Source organism: Rhincodon typus, chromosome 1 (assembly GCF_021869965.1).
Source record: "Rhincodon typus isolate 14 chromosome 1, sRhiTyp1.1, whole genome shotgun sequence".
NCBI classification, from domain to species: Eukaryota; Metazoa; Chordata; class Chondrichthyes; order Orectolobiformes; family Rhincodontidae; genus Rhincodon; species Rhincodon typus.
The window spans coordinates 8,464,098-8,486,832 of record NC_063332.1 but is presented as its reverse complement, the minus strand read 5'-3'; positions in this window follow the sequence as shown (position 1 = coordinate 8,486,832).

Below are 22,735 nucleotides of genomic sequence, written 5' to 3'. Positions count from 1 at the left end.
GGTGCTGAAACTGGAAAGCTGCAGCTTCGGGCGGAGGAGCTGTCCGGAAAGTGTTGGTGCTGAAACTGGTCGGATAGTCAGATCTTCGACCTGAGGAGCTGTCCCGGGATCGGTCGCGCTAAAATCTGAAAATCCAGAGCTTCGAGCAGAATGTTATCAGCGGGTCTGTGGAACTGAAACTGGAAAGTCAAATTTCCAGCCGAGGAGCAGTTTGCGGAGCTGTGGCGTTGAAGCTGAATGGAGGAGCTGTCCGGGATGCGATGGTGCTGAAGGTGGGAAGTCGGAGGTTCGAGCAGATGAGCTGCTCACGTTGCTCTGGTGCTGAAATAGGAAGTTCAGACTTCAAACAGAGGGGAGGGAGGGAAAGAAGTGGGGTGGGTGGTGGGGAAAGGGGAGGGTATTGGGGTTTGTTATAATCAAAACCTGGAGATTTTTAAAAAATAAATATTTCAACAAGACAAGAACATTAGGTTTCTGCCCAGTGTCTGGAAAAACGATAACCAACTGATTTCACAGCTCACCCTCGGACTTTGATGCTGTAATCTTAGAGGACTTAACTCTTTGCAAACCAAAGCTTTGCATGCCTCAAGTTGAGAACCAGACTAAAGCCAAAATATAAACGCATACATTCAGGCTTTTATCAGAGGTGAATTGCTCACACTAAGTTATCCAAACTTACATTTTCAACCCAAACTCATTATAATCATTATCATTATTTACACACATTAATTGTTGTGCTAAAGAGCACTGTGATTAGAACGAGGAAGAAGAGTTAGATTTCTCTTTAGGAAATGAGTTGTTGTGATCTGGAATACATTCATTGAAAGGATAGTGGAAGTAGATTCAACAACAACAACAGCAGAAGTAAATTCAATATTAACTGCTAAAAAGCAATGACTGTATACACGAAAGAGAATATTTGCAGGATGATACAGAAAGAGAAGAGATGTAAGATTAATTACATTTCCCTTTCAAAGAGCTAGTGCATAGACAATTGGCTGAATGGCCACCTTTTTCAGTACAAAATGTTAACATTCTATGAAAGTGATTTCCATTGAAATAGAGAATGGAAAGGAATTGCATTGATGTGGCACCTTTCATAACTTCACAAAATTCTAAAGTGCTTTGCACTTTGTGAAGCACCTTTGATGTAAGACCATTGTAACTGTATAGGAAAAACAGTGGCCAATTTGCATACAGCAATGAATCACATAATAATCGTTACATAATTTATGAGACCAAAAGACATAGGAGCAGATAATCCACAACTCTATTTTCTTGCCTTATCTCCATAACCCTTGATTCCCTTACTGAATAAAAATGTGTCTATCTTAACCTTGAATATACTTAATGATCCATAACCCACTGTGGTAAGGAATTGTGTGATTCATTACCATCTGAGAGAAGAATTTTCTTGATATCTCTGTCTTAATTGGGCAGCCCTTCACTCTGGATTATACCCTCCTAGTCTGTCCCACAAAGGAAAACAACTTTCAATATTTACTTTGTCAAGTCCCCCAGGAATCTTGTCTGTTTAAATAAAGTTGCCTCTCATTCTTCTAAACTCTAATGAGCACAGGCCCAAACTATTCAATATCTCCTCATAAGACAGTCTCTCCATACCTGAGATCAACCTAATTAATCTTTCCTGGACTGCTTCCAATATCAGTATGTCTTTCCTTTAAAAAAAGGGGCCTAAAGTTGTTCTTAGTATGTCAGCTGTGATGTAACTAGTGTCTTGATTGGTTTTAGCAAAACTTCCCTATTTTTATACACCATTTCCTTTAAAAGCTGGTTCCGTCACATTGCCTGACAGATAAATATTTCTTAGAACACTGAGAAAATTCCCTATTCACTTAATAATTCAACTGAAAGATAGCACTGTTGACAATGCACTCCCTTAAAGCTACACTAAAGTTTGTCATCCCAAATTTGGTGTTCTTGAATGGGATTTGATCTCATTATCTTCAGACCCAGGGCTGTGAATGTTACAAACTGAAGGGTGGCACCATTAGAGATGTTGCTTCAAATTAACTCATCAAATTTCAGTATAAATGTAGTCAGACATCCGAGTCACAGTGTGGTACTGAAATGACATATCTGAAAATGTCTGCAACAAAATTGATTTTTTAAGCTTCTGATTGTTGGAGATTGTACTCATTTTTTTAAAAATATGTAAATTACACTTATGTGCAAAATCAAAGAAGAACACTATTAGTTGGAAAAAAGAACTAATTGAATTTCTAATCTTGCCAGTGTCAAAGGGAGCTATAGAATACCGTGGTCTTGAATTCCAGCTGTTCAACTAGAAATCTATTTATGTTCCTGGTGTGATAAACAAATGGATTATTCTTCAAAAATAGAACATTTTGGAAACAATTAAAGGAGTCAGGCAGATTCTGTGAAGACAAAAATTTGGGAATAACTTTGCTCATGTGACTGGATCTCCATCAAAACTCCTGAATAGTCTATTTTTGTCCTAAATTTCAAGTTTCAAAACATTTTTGCCTGAAAGTGGTATTCACCTCTCAAAAATCAACATAGTGATATCTTGAAAATAAGTATCTTCTGTTTAAAAATAGCATACAGGAAAGAATAATCACATTACATTTGTTCAGCCTGGATCACCTCTTTAACCGTTTTTCATTCCTAATCTCCTTTCGGATTTGCATTGGATTTTCTTCCGTTCTATATCAAGTGATTCCTGAAAACCAATGCCCCAAAGGGTGAAAGGGATCTGAGTGTATTGAAAAAGCATCTGGATTCATTGTACTTCTACTTGAAACTTGAGGCTCCATCTCCACTTTATTCATCAGGAAATAACCTTTTTGAGACAGAAATATGGGATTTTTGTTATTAATTCTTAGTGGGCATTCTGGGGGAAGCAGGTAGCCAATGGTAACATAATGTGGTGCATGTGGTGGCAGCTGTTAGAATAATAAATTTCAAAAATCGAGCAGATATAACCATTAGATGAATTTATTCAATGCTCTGGTGAAACATCAATGACTATGAAACAGATTGGCTAGCTCTTTCAAAGAGCTGGCACTAGTAGAATATACAGCATGACTCTATGATTAATGCAATATTGTAACATGGCTGGAAACAAATTATCAGCTTGTTTTCACATCACTGCCCCAAGTTTGACTTCCAAAAGTAAATTTAATTGAGATATAAAACAAGCAGCTGAAACACTAACATACACTTTACACTCTTCTACAATATTAGTAAACCCAATACGCCAATTTTAATCGCATCTTGGCTGCTTTGTGTTTAAATCTATCTGCCCAACTTACTTTCATAACCTTAATACCCTAGCCTAGGAAACTGTATCAAAGTCAGTTTCAGCATTTTTCAATTGGCAAATCAGCTTCTGGAGAAAGAGACTTTAAAATGTATGCTCTACCATTAGCCTTGTGTTTGATTTCATAAAGGATAATGAAAAAGAATGGAACAAAAACCAAAGTTGCTGGAGAAACTCAGCAGGTCTGGAAGCATCTGTGAAGAAAAAATTAGAGTTCACATTTTGGGTCTGAGGAAGGGTCACTGGGCCCAAAATGTTAACTCTGATTTTTTTTCTTCACAGATGTTGCAGACCTGCTGAGCTTCTCCAGTAACTCTGTTTTTGTTCCTGATTTACAGCTTCTGCAGTTCTTTCAATTTTTCTGAAAAGGAATGGGATTAGATTGGTGGTGTAAGGAATAGGACAAAGTCCATTGGGAATGAGAAGCATTGAGGTGCACAGGATAACAATAGCGAAATGAACAATGGCCACAATAGATTCAGAGTCAGAGGACTGACTGCGGTATTTATGAAAGCATAGCAATCCTTCAGCCCTGCTCAGGTATAGAGGTTAGTTAGCTCAGTTGATTATGTTAGCTTACAGAGTGATGTAAACAACATGGGTTCAATTTCCACACCGGCTGAAGTCACCATGAAGGTCCAATATTCTCAACTTCACCCCTCACCTGAGGCATGGTGACCCTCAGGTTTAACCACCACCAGTCATCTCTCACTCCCTAATGAGAGAGCAGCCCTGATGTCTTCTGGGGCGATGGCAACTTTACCTTACAGGTATATGATTAGTTTATCATTAGAATTAAAGGAAATGTGAATTCTTTAAGAACATTGTCAGTATTTACTTTTGTTTTTCAGCTCAACAATGTCAATTACAACTTCATACTATCTTTAACAGTAAAACATAGGAGTGAGATCAAACAAGATTTGACACCAAACTGCATAAGGAGAAATTAGGGCAAGTGACCAAAAGCTGGATGAAAGATTGATGATTTTAGAATCTTTTAGAGGAAGCAACAAAAACACAGGCATTTAGGGAGAAAATGCCAAAGTTTAAGAATGTGGCAAATTAAGACATAGGCACCAATAGTAGAGTTGATGTGAGTCGAGTCATGAGCAACAGACTTTTGGGTGATCTTAAGCTTGATCCATTATCTTGAATCATGGAAAAAATGGAGTCGGACCAGGGCTATGACAAACTGTGACAGCTGCTTCTTAACTGTTCTCTGAAATGGCTCATCTAGCGACTCATTTGGGTCAGTCAGCTGTGAAAAGGTCTAATAAGGATAAAGTCAAATATAAAACCCAACAATAATCTAGGTCTAGACATGACAAAGGCATATCCAGTCCAGTCAACATTTCAAAGTCTTCCTCACTGATATCTGGAAGCTATGCCAAAATTGGGAGAACTGTTCCACAGACTACTCAAGAAATAGCTTTACATATTCATACTTATTAAATTATAACTTAAAACAATCTACCAAACACTTCTGTCATCATCCCTAGGTATGTCCTTGCCCATTTGTAAGACAGACTGACTGGAGATGGCAGTGCAGATGTATGCAGTCCTTAGGAAAGACATGGGAGTCCTCAACATTAGAACTCATGAAGTATCCTCCAATAGATTCTAAAAACATCAACTCAACCATTGGCATGCAGGGATATCTTGTGCTGGTTACCACATCTCAACTGACAAACTGGTATTCTGTAATTGAGAGCAGCATGCTATAGACAGAGCTTAGCGATCCCATAACCAATAGATTAGATAAAAACATCCCCCCAAAATTTGGTCATGATTCATGGGAAACAATTAGATAGTTAACAGAGGAGGTCAGTCCATGATCATCCCCATCTTCAAGGACAGTGAGCTTCAGTACATGAGTGTAAAAGGAAAGGTGAAATATTTGCAACAGGAAGTTTGAAATCTATGATCCATCTTAGCCTCCTGCTGACTCAAATGCCAGTCTTCAGCCAATTTGATTCACTTTACATCATACCAAGGAATGGTTGGAATTATGAATATGATAAAAAGGTATAGGCCCAACAATCTCCTGACTGAAAGTGTGCAGAAATGTTATGCTCCAGAACTATCTATGTCCCTAGTGAAGCTCTCCCTTTGCAACTAAAATACTGGAATCTATCTGACATTGTGGAAAATTCCCAGGAATGTTCTGTTTACAAAAAGCTGGACAAATTCAATTCAGCTAGTTCCCGCCCTGTCTGTCTATTCTCAATCATCAGCAAAGTGATACAAGGAGTCGTTGACAGTGATATCACGCTCCATTTATACTGCAATAACATTTTCATTGATGCTCAATTTAGATTTCACCAGAACCATCCAGTTTCAGGTCTCAATACAGACTTGATCCAAATGTAAACAAAAGAATGCATCACTGGAGGTGAGGTAAGAGTGACTACCCCTGACATCAAGGAGGCATTTGACTAAGTGTGCATCAAAGAGCCATGGTAAGGTGGAAGTCAATGGAAATCAGGGAAACCTCGTTGTGCCCAGCACAAAGGAAGATGTTTGTGACCGTAGGAGACCAATCACCCAGTTGCAGGACTTAACTGCCTAACTTTTAGTGGAGTGTCCTAGGCCCAAACATTTTCATATATTTTCACATTGTTCTTCTCCTCCCCCAACACAACATACTTTCAGAAGTGTGGATATCGGCTTATAATTGCACAATGTTCAGTTCCATCCAGAACTCCTCAGATACAGAAGTGGTTCATAACACCATGCAGTAAACATTCAGACTTGGACTGATAGGTAGCATTTTTACTGGAGTGTAGGATGTTGAAGGGTGACCTTATAGAGGTTTATAAAATCATGAGGGGCATGGATAGGATAAATGGCCAGTATTTTTTACTTAGGGCAGGGGTTTTCAAGACTAGGGGGCATATTTCTAAGGTAAGGATGGCAGAATAGTGGTTACAGGTCATCATGAGACTAGCTTTTATTAACATTCTGGATTCCATTGAATACAAATTTCATCATCTGCAATTCTGAGATTTGAACCCATGTTCTCAAAACATCAGCCTGGAACTCTGGATTATTGACATTACTACTTCTCCAACACCTCTACCACAAATGTAGAATAATGTGAAAAAAACATAAAGTTAACAGCATTCTGTTACAGTACGGTGGCTCAGCGGTTAGCACTGCTGCCTCACAGCACTAGGGACCTGGGTTTGATTCCATCCTCAGGTGACTGTCTGTGTGGAGTTTGCACATTCTCCCCGTGTCTGCGTGGGTTTCCTCCGGGTGCTCCTGTTTCCTCCCACAGTCCAAAGATGTGCAAGTTAGGTGGATTGGCCATGCTAAATTGCCCCATAGTGTTCAGGTATCTGTAGATTAAGTGTGTTTTAGGGGGATGGGGCTGGGTGGGATGCCCTGAGGGTCAGCGTGGACTTGTTGGGCCGAAAGGTGACCAAGACTAGGAACTAAACATTTAAAAAAGTTGAAGTGCAGGGAAAACCATCAGAGTCCCAGTGGAGCATAGGGTTATTCTCCCATTAGAGAGAGATAGACAATTGGGTGATGATTTTAACCTAAGAGTCACCACACCTCAGGCAAGGGGTAAGGATAAGAAGTCATGACCTTCACCCAGGCATTGAACCTGCCTGTTGGCATCACTCTGTACTGCAAACCAGCCATCCCATCACCTGAGCTAACTGACCCAATTTTAAATAACAGACACGAAGGAAAAGGAGGTGGTGTTGCATTGATAATAAGGAATGGGATCAGTACATTAGTAAGGGAGGATAACAGAGCAGAAGAATAAAATATGGAAACTGTGTAGAGCTAAGGAACAGCAAGGGGCAGCAAATATTAATGTGAGTGTTCATATACAATATGTGTAAGTGAATTTCTGTGGTGGTCTCTTACACAAGGCATAAATATGCAAAACCTCAGTCAGCCGTCAGCAACGAAGAAAATCCAGGATGGTATAAGATATAAAGGGAAGGCCCAGAAAGCTCCCATAAATAGTGTAAACCTAAGGATTGAGAGCTTCCAGGAGAAAGGCCGCTGGTGGCCTTGCTCTATTTGGTTGGCATGTGCTTCAGCGAGCCTTCCTGAGATGGATCATCAGCTTACATCCAGCAAGTAAGGTCCATGACACTTCAACAAGGTTCCATCCAATCCATCTGTTCTGTTAACTTTTGTTGCCTTTTATCTCTCCCTTCCAGATAGATTTTGCAATTTTTTACTTTGGTTTTAAAGTCAGTTATCTCTTTAGTTGTCCCTGATTTTTTTTTTTATTTGGCAAGGAGACCACTTTTCCCTGAGGGGTATAAACTGACTTGTATCACATTAAATTAGTTAAACACCTCCCACTGATCTTCTGTCATTTTATTCATTAGCAGATTTGGCCATGTTTACTGCATTCTCTGTCGCATCACACTGAAATCAGCCTCAAGAATATATTTTTTCAAATTATTTTTTGTGGGTTGTTCTAATGTATTCAATGTACTCAAGGCAGGCTTGTCTTTGAGACACTTGTGTTGAGTTGCCTTTGGAAGAACTGCTGCAGTCCATGCATAAATCTGAATTCTTAAATTTAATTTTTAAACCCCTTCTAATATGACCTTTCTGCTTTTTACTTCAGGACACATGCAGAGGACACATTTGGGGAAGTGGTGGCATAGTGATAATGTCACTGGACTAATAATCCAGAACCCCACCTGGTAAAAGCCCACTGGTTCATTAATGTCCTTTAGGGAAGGAAATCTGCCATCCTTACCCCATCTGGCCTCCATGTGATTCCACACTTACAGCAATGTGGTTGACTTTCAACTGCAATTAGGAAGGTGCAATAAATGCTGACCTAGCTATTATTCTAATAAACAAAGAAATAGACAAAGCAAATTGCTTCAGAAAAACATCCTGAACACATTCAAGCATTTCTGCCATCAGCCAATCCTCTTATCTAAATGCAATGTAAGTAAGAATTCCACTTTGGGAACATGTTGTCTTTGCTACATGCTTGTTAAACTCTATATCCATGCAATGTGCCACTTCACAGTTGGTATTAGGGGACTGATACACAACTCTGACTCCAATCTAACACCTTTTTTCTATTTCTTAATTCTGCTTATAATGTCTTTATACGTGTTTATATTTCCTATTGTCTACTGGCATTGAAGTGATTTGATATTTAATCATTAAGGTTCTTCCTCCAACTCCAACATTTTCCTTAGCTTCCCTTGTCAATCTGCTGTATCTATTTCACACTCCAACCATTCTGCAGCCATGTCTCCATAATGTTTTTTTTTAAAAATTCATCCACAGGTTGAAGATGTCACTGACCAGACAGCATTTATTGTCCATCCCTTATTGCCCAGAGGGGCAGTTAAGAGTCTGGAGTCACATGTAGGCCAGACCAGTTTCCTTCCCTGAAGGACATTAGTGAACCAGATGAGATTTTCCAGCAATCGATCAATGTATTCATGGTCGTCATTGGACTCTTAATTCCAGATTTTTTTTATTGAATTCAAATTCCATCATCTGCCATGGCGGGATTCTAATCCAGATCCCCAGAATGTTATCTGGGTCTCTGGATTGACAGTTAAGGACAATACCATTAGGCCATTGCTACCATGCCATCATCACTCACTTAAACTTGCTACTGCAATTTATTAATTTCCTCACTCACAATTTTAATTTTGTAATTTTTCTCATAACCCAGTTTAGGGGAGCCCATCCCAATATTACAGTTCCTTTCTGTCCTTGTACAGGAGCTTGTGTTCCATAAAGTGAGATCATCACTTTCCAAACCACCCCTTCAGCCTTGTGTTTATCTCCCTGATCTGTTTAGCTCATTGCTGACTTGCAGTCAGAGATTATGAAACTTGGTCCTGTTCTTTCATGTAGGTCCTTGTTGCTGGAGCTCTCCAAACAGAACCTCTTGCCCTAATCTTCCCAATGCTGTTGGCTCTAATATGGATCACAACCATTGGGTTTCCAACCTACCGCAATTCCTTTTCAATATCCTTTCAAACTAGTTTGAGATTTCCCTTACACTGACACCAGGTAGCCAACATACAATTTGAAACTCTCAATCCTGCTTTCAAAGGATGCAATCTAACCCCTGGATTTTTGAAGCCCCTAAAGCTGTCACTGGATTCAAACACCTGACATTACAATTGATCATAACAAATATCATCGGTTATTGTAAAAAGCCATATCATTCACTAATATCCTTTAGAAATTATCACTTGGTAATATTGAAGGAGAGTATTGTTGAAAAAAAGGCAAGTTTTGTCAGAGCTGAACTCTTTAGGACAATTTGCAAGAATACCTATTCAACACTTATACTGCATGAGCAAAGCATACTGGTTGGGTGGCAGGTGGACTCTGATTGGCACAGACATTGCCAAGGAGAATGCACCCATTCCAATTGACAGTTAACTGCCAGTCTTTGTTTAAATTTTAAACCAAGCAGGTTGATTCTGATCAGGGCATTGCTCTCAGAAATGAATCAGCAAATGGCTGCCACCTACTGTGTTGAGTTGAAAAGTGCACAGTGTGTATATATAGCATATACATATTCTTTCTGTCTACAGCAATCTGGACCCTCAGTTTTACTGACCATAGCCAGCTAGCCCACACTTGCAAAACTCACAACACAGTGACCAACATTAGGTGTGGTTCTGTAATTGGACAACATTTTCTGGATAATCCTGAATGCATGAGGAATGATGCTGACCACCAATCAGGGCAGCATGGTGACTCAGTAGTTAGCACTGCTGCCTCACAGCGCCAGAGCCCCGGGTTTGAATCCAGCCTCAGGCAACTATCTGTCTGGAGTTTGCATATCCTCTCTGTATCTGCTTGGGTTTCTGCCAGGTGCTCCCGTTTCCTCCATCAGTCCAAAGACGTGCAGGTTAGCTGGATTGGCCATGCTAAATTGCCCATAGTGTCCAGAGATGTGCAGGCTAGGTGGATTAGCCATGGGAAAAGCAGAGTTATAGGTATAGCGTGGGGGTATGGGTCTAGAAGGGACACTCTTTAGAGGGTCAGTGTGGAATTGATGGGCAGAATAGCCTGTTTCCACACCGTAGGGATTCTATGATAATTTAGTGTGGCGTGGTGTACATGCCTGTTATGGAATCTATGTCCATTAATGTACAGGGCGTTAAGGATGGACAATAAATTCTGGCTTTGCTTTCACAATGACAATAATTGCAATTTTCTTTTTAACATTTTCATGGAGTGGGGTATCAATCGCTTGGAGATTTCCCCAGAGAAGGTAACAGTGAGCAAGCTGCCTTCTTGCATTGTTGTAGTCTGGTATGCAGGAACAAACACAGTGCTTTTAGGAAGGGAGTTCCAGTACTTTGATGCAACACTGCTTTTCAGCAGTGCAGGTGAATTTTGAAGTGGTGGACAGGGTAGCAATCTAGTGGAATGAGATGTTCTGAATGGTGTCAGGCTTCTTGAATATTGTTGAAGCTACACACATCAAAGCAAGTGAAAAGTGTTGTAAATAAGACTTGCACCTTGAAGATTGTGCTCAGACACTGGGGGAGAGAGGAGGTGAGCTATACACTGCAGAATTCTCCACCATTGAACCGCTCTTGTAGTCACTGTATTTATATTGTTGTCCCTTTCACTATCTAGCCAACAGCAACTGCATTGATAGTGGGGATTCAATGGTAGTAATGCCATTGATGTCAAATAGCAGTGACTGGGTTCTCCCTAGTGGAGATAGTCATTGTCCAGCACATGTTACTTGCCACTTATCAGCCCAAGCCTGGACATTGTCCAGGTCTCACAGCATATAGATACAGACTACCACATATCTGATACTGAACATTTTCAATCATCAGTGAATATCCCCACTTCTGACCTTATGATGGTGAGAAGCAGCCGATGATGTTTGGGCGTCGTACACTACCCTGAGGAACTCCTGCCGAGATGTCCTGGAACTGATTGAATGACCTCCAACAACCATAGTCCTATGTAATAGGCATGACTTTAACTGGTAGAGTGTTGTCCCCCGATATCATTGACTCTAGTTTGCTCGAGATTCTTGATGGCAAATTTGGACAAATGAGGCCTTGGGGCAACTGATAAGGAGTTAAAACCTGGCCTTGTCAGTGACACCCACATCCCATTCAGGAGTGCATTCAAATAATGGCCAATAAAGGAAGATTGAAAAAAACAGAATGATATTCTTTGTCGTTTAGAAGAATGGGAGGTGATCCAAATGAACATATAACTTCTTATGGGGTTTAACAGGCTAGATGCTCAGTCAATATTTCCACTGTCTGAGAAATCTAACACTTGGTCACAGACTCAGAATAAGTAGTTTGATGTTTTGCACTGAGATTGTTGTAATTGACTAAACTTGTCTGATTATTGATCCTTGTGCAATGTGTGATTGCTTTAGCTTGTAGGTGGTGCCAGTGGGTCACATGATGGACTACATACTTAGAGAATTCTGGAGAGAGACAATTTATCAGTATGACTATCCTGCATAGTGAACGCTCGGAAAAATTCTAAGAGTTTCAAGCCATGTAAATGAATTTTGAACTCTCTGTGTTACTTTGAGATAAATAAGACATACAACAACTAACCAAAACATAACAGAAATGAGGTGGAATAGTTGTGAATTCCTTACCTAAGGGATTTGTGAATTCTTAGGGATTTCAACACAAAATATCTGTCTTGGAGTGTTGGTCCACTTATCTAAGGAAAGGTACATTGGCATTGGAGGCAATCCAGAGTAGGTTCACTCATTTGAATCATAGAATCCCTACAGTGTGGAAACAAGCCATTCGGCCCAACAAGTCCACACCTACCCCCAGAGCATCCCACAATAACCCACCTAATCTACACATCCCTGGACACCATGGGCAATTTAGCATGGCCAATCCACCTAGCCTGCACATCTTTGGACTGTGGGAGGAAACCCACACAGACACAGGGAGAATGTGCAAACTCCACACAGACAGTCACCCAAGGGTGGAATCGAACCCAGGTCCCTGGCGCTGTGAGGCAGCAGAGCTAACCACTGAGCCACCGTGCTGCCCATGGTGATCCTGGTTATGGAGAGGTTTTTTTTATGAGGAGAGGTTGTGTAGTTTGTGTCTGTTCTCATCGAAGTTTAAAAGAATCGGAAACAACGTTACTGAAACATAAAACAGTTTTGGGGGAACATGACAGGGTAGATGCAGAAAAATTGTTTCCCCTTGTAGAAGAGATCAAAGGGCATAGCCTGAGTCAGGGGTCACCCATGTAAGTCAAAAATGTGGAGGAGTATCTTCTCTCAGAGGGTAGTGAAGCTATGGAATTCTTTAATTCAGAAGGCTATAGAAGCTGGGTCATTAAGAATATTCATGGCCGCAATAAACAGATTTTTAATCAGTAAGGGAATCAAGGGTTATGGGGAAAAGGCAGAAGATTGGAGTTGAGGATTATCAGATCAGCCATGAGCCCATTAATGGCAGAGTAAAGTTGATGGCCTGAATAGCCTAGTTAATACAAGATAATATAAGAATGTTATAATATTAGATAACATAATGAAAGTGCACTGTGGTAAAAAATCAGGATAATCCTTAAGAAATACAGAATAAGCTTGAAAGACCAAATGGCCTTCTCCTGCCACAAAATTTATATTTTTATTTACTTCATTGTCCATGAATACATTTCAGACATTGTGAGATGTTATGTATACAATGGTTCTCCCTTCTGCTACTGCTCTCCATTCTCCTTGTTTGTTGAAAACAACTTGTATTCATAAACACTTTTAATGCAGTAAAATGCCCAAGGTGCTTCACAAAGACATTGTAAAACCAAGAATGACACAGAGTCATGTAGGTAGATATTCAAGCACATGACCCAAGAATTTGATTAAATGTTATGCTCAGAGGAGCGCCTGAAAAGCTGAAAGCATGGTGCAGGTATTTGTAGAGGAAACTCCAGATCTTAAGCCCAGGAAACTAAAGGCAGAGATAACAACGGTTGGTTAAATAAGACTGTAAATGTTCAAGAAGCCAGAGTGAGAGGAGTGCAGAGATTTCGGAGGGTTGTGAAGTTAGATGAGGTTATCGAGATATGAAGGCAATGGAGGGATTTCAAAACAAGAATGAGAATTTCAAGATAGAAACATTGTTTAGCAGGAGCCAGTGCAGGTCAATGAGCACAGGGGCTTGTTAACAAACTGGGGCTTGGTGTGAACCAGATGGCAGAATTGTGAATGAGCATATTAGTAGCAGGGGAGGTGAGTTTGAGCAGAGATGGAAAATGTTTATGGAGGCAATCCTAGTAACAATGCAGATGTAACATTTGGAGGCTTAAAATTAAATTGTATTGTGTGATATTAATGAACGCACATTAGCATACCCTTAAATAATCATTCACACCTCTTGTGACAGACAATGGAAATGAACTACAACATGTTACTAATGCAATCTTGCAAGCTGATTGTACTAACTGTGACAAGACTCCGAAAATCTGTCTTTTAGACAAGACAGTAAACATAAGACCCTGTCTTCACTTTCTCGTCAATGTAAAAATTCTACTTTTTAAAGGTAGAATTTCAAAGAAAAGCAGTGAAGTTCTCTTGCTATCCTGGTCAATGTCTATTCTTCAACTATTGGGCTATGTGCCATGGCCAGAATATCAGTTCAGAATGTGACCTGAGTGTATAATGATCCCACACCAACTCTTGCCTTGGAACACTTTTAGCATGACGCTATTGGAAGTATGCTGTTGTAACTTAATCACTTAATATTAGCTAGATATTTATCTACCTGAGAAATGTAATATTTGTACATAATAATTAGCTGCAATAAATTATTTTGGATTCTTCAGTACTATGGTACATGCCCAGTTTATTAAGTTTTGGGAGATATAAGAATTGCCACATTAGGTAATAGAATGTGTTGGAGGGAAACTCACAACTTAGTGGCAGTGATAGTTATCTGTGAAAGATGCCAGAATAGTTGGAAATCTGATTGAACCGAATGGGACAATAGTTTTTGTACAGAACAGAATTCAGGCAAAGGTAGATCTCCTCATCCTGAAGCAGCAACAGTTTCTGAAAGTACAGAAATAAATACAAACCCACAGATAGGACATTAGCCACAAAGAAAACACAGCTAAATTCTTTTTGATTAGAATGTAAGTTCTTCCAAGATGAAAGAAATGTCATAATTTTTTTAAAAAATTGAAAAATGAAAGGTACTTTTCAGCTGCAGTGTATTATAGAAAGCTGAAAGGTAATAATGCTCTATTTTTGGTATTTGATGTATAAGTAACAGCTTTTCATAATAGCAATGTGGCCTAACTAAAGTTTTATACAGCTGCGACATGACTTGCTAACTTTTGTACTCAATGCGCTGACCGATGAAGGCAAGCATGCCATATGTCTTCTTTACCACCTTATCCCCTTGTATTGCCAGTTTTAGGGAGCTTTGCACTTGCACTCCAAGGTCCCTCTATATATCAACAACCTTCCATGCCTGATCAGAAAGACTGCAAAAAACTCCTGAAGGTTTTCGAAGAGCAGCACAGGGCAAGAATCAACATCAGGATTAACACATTCTATCTAATGTCATACAGATAACAAAGCCCAAGAGTGAATTGACCAGTTTGTTGATAGACACAGAGACACAGACTTTTCAGAAGAGGAACTGCCAGAGAAACCCATTGAGTTAGTCATCAGTTCTACACCAATTAAAACCTTGAAGAAGTATGTCTTGGCCAAGAATAGGGCCATTAGCTTGAGCATTACTTCAGGATGGATACATGTCTGAAGCCATTGTGATTGACCAATAATGATTACATTCTTCAGGTGCAGTCATCATGATTGCTACAATGAGTAGAGCCCACCAAACAAACAAAACCTCTAATAGATTCAATACTTTTTACTACCCTAAATCTTTCCAGCTTTTCTTGATATTTGTAAAGTATGTGGCACCAAGAGACATTGGGCGAGCCTATGCAGGAAATCTGATTTCCAGAATGAAACACAAGTGACCAGTATGATGGTATAACATCATAACATTGGCAGAAAGGAAGATGCACAAACAAATTGCATCAATGGAGTTCAGAATCAACCAAAGGCAAATTTCAGAAGAAGTCCAAGCTTCCCTTATTGTTAACCTTACACACCATGTCAACAATATCAGGTCATCAGAAGTTAGTATCTGCCGTTAATATCACATGTCCTGAAACAGCAGGATGGCACACACATTAAGCTAAAATTGGCGTGAGAAATTCTTTTATTTATTCATGGAATGTGGGCGTTGCTAGCTGGGCCAGCATTTATTGTCCATCTGTATTGCAATGGGAAGGTGGTGATGAGCTGCCATCTTGAACTGCTGAAGTCAATTTGTTGCAGTACACCCAATTGCTATTAGGGAAGGAGGTCCAGAGTTTACACACAGAAACACTGAAAGAACAGCAATATATTTCTAGACCCGGCTTGGAGAGAAACTTGCATGCAGCGGTGTACCAATGTCTCTACTACCATGATCCTTCTTGATGATTATGGTACAGGGTTTGGAAGGTATTACATAAGGAGCTTTGGTGAATTTCAGCAGTGCATCTTGTAGACAGTACACACGGCTGCTACTGAGTGTCATTGGTGGAGGGGATGGATGCATGTGGATGTGGTCCCAACCAAGTTTTGTTTTCTATTCATACTTGGGATGTGAATGTCACTAGTTAGGCCAGGATATTTTACCCGTTCTTAATTGCAGTTAAGAGTAAAGCATATTGCTGTGCTCTGGGGTCACATGTCGGCCAGACCAGGTAAGGATGGCGCTTTCCCTCCCTAAAGGACATTAGTGAATCAGATGGATTTTTCCATCAATCAGCAACAGATTCATAGTCATCAGTGGACTCTTAACTTCTGATTTTTTTTTATTGCATTCAAATTCCACCATCAACCATGGTGGGATTTGAACACAGCTCACTAGCATATTAAGTGGGTCTCAGGACTACAGTCTAGCGATTCTACCACTAGGCTATCCCCTCTTCTTGAAGTGGATTGCTTTGTCCTGGATGGGGTCAAGCTTCTTGAGTGTTGCTGGAACTGCACCAATCCAGGCAAGTGGGGAATATTCCATCACATTCCTGACTTGTGCCTTGCGGACAGACTTTGGGATGTCATGAGCTGAGCTATTGCTGCAGGATTCCTAGCCTTTGTGCTGCTCTTGTCGCCACAGCATTTATATGGCTAATCCAGTTCAGTTCCTAATCAATTGCAACACCAAGGATGTTGATAGTGGGAAATTCGATGATGGTAATGCCGTTGAATATCAAGGGACATTTCTCTTTTGCTGGAGATGGTCATTATGCTTGTGTGTTGTGAATGTTATTTGCCAATTCTCAGCCCAAACCTAGATATTGTCCATGTCTTGCTGTATTTGGACACGGATATCTTCAGTACTTGAGGAATGGCAAATGGTGCGGAACATTATGGAATCATTAGCGAACACTCCCACATTGATGGAGGGATCGTTATTGATAAATCAACTGAGGGTGGTTGGGCACAACCCTGAGGAACTCCTGCAGAAATGCCTCTGACTTGACACGACTGACCTCTATCAACAACAACCATCTTCCTTTGCACTAGGTAAGACTCTAATCAACAGAAAATCTTTCCCTGATTCCCATTGACTTCATTTTTGAGTGGGCTCTTTGATGTCACATTCAGTCAAATGCAGCCTCGATGTCAAGTGTATTCAGGGAAAGTACTCCCACCTCATCTCTGGAGTTCAGCTGTTTTGTGCATGTTTGGATCAAGACTATAATGAGGTCAGGAGCTAAGTAGCAATCAGTTTACTAATGATCATGACTAGGCTGTTTGGGTGGTATTTGTCTAGGTTGGATTTGTCCTGCTTTTTTATGTACTGGACATGCTTGGGCAATTTTCCACGTTGTCAGGTCAATGCCAATGTTATAGCTACTCCAGAACACTTTGGTTAGGGATAAAACATGTTCTGTACTATTGGTGGAGTATTGTCAAAGTCCATAGTCTTTGCAGTATCTACTACCTCCAGCTATTTCTTGATATCGTGCAGAGTGAATCAAATTGACTGGAGCCTGACATTTGTGATGCTGGAGATCTCTGTAGAGGCCAAGAGTGATCTACAGAGTTCTCCAGCACATATGCCTGCTCCAGTGGATCACTCAGCACTTCTGACTGAAGATTGCTGCAAATGCTTCAACCTTATCTTTTGCACTGATAAGTTGGACTCCTCAATCATTAAGGATGGGGACATTTGTGAAGCCACCTTCTCCAGTGAGTTGTTTAATTGTCCACCATCACTCATGACTGGATGTGGCAGGACTGCAGAGCTTAGATCTGATTGTGGAATGACTTATCCCTATCTGTCACTTGCTGTTTATACAGTTTGGCATACAGGTAGTCCTGTAGCTTCACCAGGCTTACACCTCATTTTTACGTATGCCTGCTGCTGCGGCTGGCACGACCTCCTGCACACTTCGTTGAACTAGGTTTGATTCCGTGCATGATGGTAATGGCGAATGGAGGATATTTCATTCTATGAGTTGCAGATTGTGTTGGAGTATGAATCCGCTGCTGCTGAAGGCCCATAGTGGGTCATACAGTCCTTCTAGCCTGCTCCATCATTCTGTATGATCATGGCTGATCGTCCAAATCAGTATCCTGTTCCAGCTTTCTTTTTCTCACACCCCTTGATCCCTTTAGCCCTAAGAACTATATCTAAGTTTTTCTTGAAAACATTCAATGCTTTGGTATCAACCACTTCCTGTGGTACCGAATTCCAAAGGTTCACCACCCTCTGGGTAAAGAAATTTCTCCTCACCTCATTCTTAAATGGTCCACACCATATCCTTAGACTGTGAGCCCTGGTTCTGGACTGTTGGGTCATCAGAAATGTCCTTCCAGACAACCAGATTGACAAACAAGTTCAAAAGTATACTTTGTGTCCCTCTCCAGGTGGGTATACAATTACTAGATAATGATGAGTTGTCATCTTTCAAGACATAATATTTAAAATTGAAATGTTGATCTTGTAAATTATGTTTTACCTGTCTGTGTAATAATCAAACTGACAACACCAGGTACATCTGTTCGAGATAAGTGTTCATCTTGGGGGAGAAGGGGCTGTTGTTGCATTAGACCTCACAGCATGGCAGTGTTCCTTGAAGAGACATCACTATATCATTTAAAGGTCTCATGTTCCATCTTATCTCACATTATCTGAAGTATGTCACTCTATTCGAAGCATGCTGTTCTGTTGTAACTTAATTGCTCATGTGCTTAGACACCTATGTGCCGAAGGCAAATGGAGTGTCGTTGTTCAAAGAGGCAGCTCACCACCACCTTCTCAAGGGCAACTAGGGAGGGGCAATAAATTAAAAGAAAAGGGAATCTAATTTTTGTGCATAGTAGTTAATTGTAATACATATTTATTGGATTTGTCAACAGCATGATACCCATACCCAGTTTTTCTGTTATATTCAGAACATAAGGACTAGGAGAAGGAGCAGGTAATCCAGCCCTTTGAAACTGTTCTGCCATTTAATATGATCTTGGCTAATCTCATCGCAGTCCCCAATTCTACTTCTGAGCTTACTCACCCTTAACTCTGTAACCCAATCCTAATTAAAAAACTGTCTGTCTTCTCCTTACACATACTCAATGTCCCAGCATCCACCACACTCTGCAGTAGTGAATTCTACAGAAGTAGACAGAAGTAATTCCTCCTCATCTCTGTTTTAAATCTGCTACTCCTTAAATACCTTAAAATTATGATCTCTCACTCTAGATAGTCCCACATAAAAAAGCATTCTTTCTATGTCTATTTTCTCAATCACTTTCAGTATCTTATATAACTCAATTTGATCTCTTCTCCTTTTTCTGAACTAAAGGCAGCACAGACCTAAGCTGCTCGATCTCTTTTCGTAAGACAAAACCCTCATCTCTAGAATCCATCCAGTGAACCTCCTCTGAAAATATCCCACTGGAAGTTAGCTCGTGGCAAAACATGGTAACATGTGAGCAGTTTTGCATCCCAAATCTGGTGTTGGAGGGGGTCCGGAGGACGTTTACAAGAATGATCCTGAGGGTGAAGGGCTTGTCATATAAGGAGTAGGTAAGGATTCTGGGCCTGTAGTTGATGGAATTTAGAAGGATGAGGGAGGGATGTGATTGAAACTTACAAAATATTGAGAGTGGATGTGGAGAAGATGTTTCCACCGGTAGGAGAGACTAGGACCCGAGGACACAGCCTCAGACTGAAGAGACGACCCTTTAAAACTGAGATGACAAGGAATTTCTTCAGCCAGAAGGTGGTGAATCTGTAGAAGTCATTGCCACAGAAGGCTTAGGAGGCCAAATCATTGAGTGCATTTAAGAAAGAGATAGATAGATTATAGAATCCCTACAGTATGGAAACAGGCCCTTCAAACCAACAAGTCCACACTGAACCTCAGAGCATCCCACCCAGATCCATCCCCCATAACCCACCTAATCTGCACATCCCTGAATACAATGAGCAATTTATTTTGGTCAATCCACCTAGCCTGCACATCTTTGGACTGTGGGAGGTAAACAAAGCACCTGGAGGAAACCCACGCAGGCACAGGGAAAATGTGCGAACTCCACACAGACAGTCACCTAAGGGTGGAATCAAACCCAGGTCCCTGGCACTGTGATGCAGCAGTGCTAACCACTGAGCCATCATTGTTAATTAGTTCGGGCATCAAGGGTTATGGGGAGAAGGCAGAAGAATGGGGTTGAGAAACATATCAGCCATGGTAGTGAAATGGTGGAGCAGACTTGGTTGCCTAATTCTGTCCCTATACCTTATGTTATAGTTGGACGATGAGCCATGATCGTGCAGAATGGTGGAGCAGACTTGAAGGGCCAAATGGCTTCTCTGCTCCTATTTTCTATGTTTCTATGTTTCTTATGGGTCTAATAGTCAAGATCAGGTCATTATCTCATTGCTGTTTGAAGGTGCTTGCTGTGTGCATATTCATTGCTGCTTTTCTGATATCACACCAACGGCAGTAGTTCCAGAGCTACTTAACTTGTTAAGTACTCAAGGGCAACTTGAGGTCATGAGGGGGTCTATAACATCTTCTCTTGTAGATGCTGACCAGCTTGCTGTTTATTCACAGCCTTTTGTTGCATTCTCGTCTCTAAACTCAGTTCCAAATTTCTGATACAATCACCAAGCCCAGTACAATATTTGCAAATCACTGCAACATTTTCCAGAGCCATTTGTTCTCAGATCACGTGTTCAGTCTGTGCAATGTGCTCTGCTGTCTTCAATCTCTGCCTGCAGTATCAAGCTGTCACACTGAAATCTCATGGGACTGAAAGGAGAGAGACAGAATTTGAGGAAGTGCGTCAGAGCTGCTCAGCATTATCCAAGGACTGCCTAGCGGCAAGTACACTTTGGTAAAGAGACTAAAATTTTACTCTCCAGCCCATATGAAGAGTAGCCACTTAGAGTCATAGAGATATAAGCATGGAAACAAACCCTTCGGTCCAACTCATTCATGCTGACCAGACATCTTATATAGAACCAGTCCCATTGCCAGCATTTGGCCTATATCCCTCTAAACCCATCATATTCATACAGTCATCCAGATGGCTTTTAAATGTTGTAATTGTACCAGCCTCCACCACTGCCTCTGGCAGCTCATTCCATACACCCACCACCCTCTGTGTGAAAAAAGTTGCCCCTTAGGTTCTTTTTATATCTTTCCCCTCTCAACTTAAACCTATGCTTTCTCATTTCAGACTCCCCAACCCTGGGGAAAGGAACTCACCTATTTACTCCATCTTTGCCCCTCATGATTTTATAAACTTCTATAAGATCACCCCTCTGCCTCCGACGCTCCAGGGAAAATAGCCTATACAGCCTCTGCCTTTAGCTCAGACCCTCCAACCCTGGCAACAGACTTGTAAATCTTTTTGTAACCCTTTCTAGTTTCACAACATCCTTCCGATAGGAGGGAGATCAGAATTGCACACGACACTCCAAAAGTGGCCTATCCAATGTCCTGTACAGCCGCAACATGACCTCCCAACTCCTATACTCAATGCACTGATCGATAAAGGCAAACATACCAAATGCCTTCTTCCACTATCCTATCTACCTGCGACTTCACTTTCAAGGAACTATGAACCTGCACTCCAAAGTCTCTTTGTTCAGCAACAGTCCCCAGGACTTTACCATTAAGTGTATAAGCCCTACCCTGATTTGCCTTTCCAAAATGCAGCACCTCACGTTTGGCTTTGAGATAGAACATAAGAACTAGGAGCAGGAGTAGGCCGTTCGGCCCTTTGAGCCTGCTCCGCCATTCAATAAGATCATGGCTGATCTTTTCGTGGACTCAGATCCACTTACCCGCGTTCTCACCGTATTCCGTAAATTCCTTTATTGTTCAAAAAAGATCTACCTTATCTTTAAAAACGTTTACTGAAGTAGCGTCAACTACTTCACTGGGCAAGGAATTCCATAGATTAACAACCCTCTGGGTGAAGAAGTTCCTTCTCAATTCAGTCCTAAATCTGCTCCCTCTAATCTTGAGGCTATGCCCTCTTGTCCTAGCTTCACCTGCCAGTGGAAACATCCTCTCTACTTCTATCTTATCTATTCCCTTCATAATTTTATATGTTTCTATAAGATCCCCCCTCAATCTTCTGAATTCCAATGAATATAATCCCAATCTACTCAGTCTCTCCTCATAAGCCAACCCCCTCAACTCCAGAATCAACCTAGTGAACCTCCTTTGCACCCCTCCAGTGCCAGTACATCCTTTCTCAAGTAAGGAGACCAAAACTGCACACAGTACTGTAGGTGTGGCCTCACCAGCACCTTGTACAGCTGCAACATAACCTCTCTGCTTTTAATCTCAATCCCTTTAGCAATGAAGGACAAAATTCCATTTGCCTTCCTAATTATTTGTTGTACCTGCAGACCTACCTTCAGTGATTCATGCACAAGGACACCCAGGTCCCTCTGCATAGCAGCATGCTGCAACTATTTACCATTCAAGTAATAATCCTTTTTACTATTACTCCTGCCAAAATGTATGACTTCACATTTATTTACATTGTAACAAAAAGATAACAAAAAGGACACGGCCTGCAGTCTTGCTGACATGTATGGATCAGTACATTTGGTGCCAAAACTCAAGTGAGCTCAAATCTTACTTTCAGATACTTACTGCCATGATGTAAGCTAACAGTGCAGTATTGAGTGAATGCTGCACTGCCAGATGCACTGCCTTTTTGGATGAGACTTTAAACATTGTGTCCTCTCAGGTGGGTATAAAAGATTCCATGACACTATTCGAAGAAATCTCTTTTGTGCCCCAATCAAAATTAGTCAGAAAACTGAAAGATGGCTCATGTTTGCAAACAAAGAAAGACTTTCATTTGTCTAGTGCCTTTCACAACAAGCAGCCATCACA